Raw genomic sequence first — 739 nt, 5'->3', positions numbered from 1 at the left:
TTTTAAACAACTCAAGTTCTGAGGATGTCATAAATTCCCAGGCTATGAAAGGAAAACTGGCCTGAACACTCTGAAATGCCACTTTGACTCTGTAGTTCACAGGCACATCAAAATGTCAATGTATAAAAAGTATATATCCATATCTACATTTTGTCTATTGGTGAATGTGATTTTTTTTGTTTTTAAACAAGCTGTAGAGGTCTTGTTATGAAAAGATTTTCTGCAGGAAATAGAGACTGGCAGGAATTGGATGGCTGCTTAGCTGATGAAGACCTTTCAGGTCTCTGGGATTGTGTTCATCTTAAAGTTGTGGAATGTTAGAGGTAATAGAACCACTCAGCCCCTTGTTGCCTCTTTCTGTTTTCTGACCTTCAGGTGGCATCTGAAGAGGTACAAGAAATGAGATGTTTTAAATGAAAATCAGAGACCATCAGCTGCTGCTCTGCTAAGTCCCATTTCTTTTTGCTACGTGGTACTTGTTGTTTCATTCTGTTTGGTTGTAGTTTTAAGATCCTGAGTTCTGGAGAGGTGGTGCAGTGGGCTGTATGTTGAGTTGCCCACCAAGAGGTCAGCTGTTTGAATCCATCAGCTGCTGTTCGGGAGAAAAATGAAGCAGCCTGCTCCGGGTAGAGATTCCAAACTCACTAGGGGTCAGAATGAGTTGGAATTGGCTCACGTGGGTCAGTGGGTCTGTAAGTAATTACTGCAGTTACAAGGAGCTCTGATGATGTGTTGAACT

The sequence above is a fragment of the Elephantulus edwardii genome, unplaced genomic scaffold (assembly GCF_000299155.1).
Source record: "Elephantulus edwardii isolate Elephantulus edwardi_28Jun2011 unplaced genomic scaffold, EleEdw1.0 scaffold00135, whole genome shotgun sequence".
NCBI lineage: Eukaryota > Metazoa > Chordata > Mammalia > Macroscelidea > Macroscelididae > Elephantulus > Elephantulus edwardii.
This window is presented reverse-complemented; position numbering follows the sequence as displayed.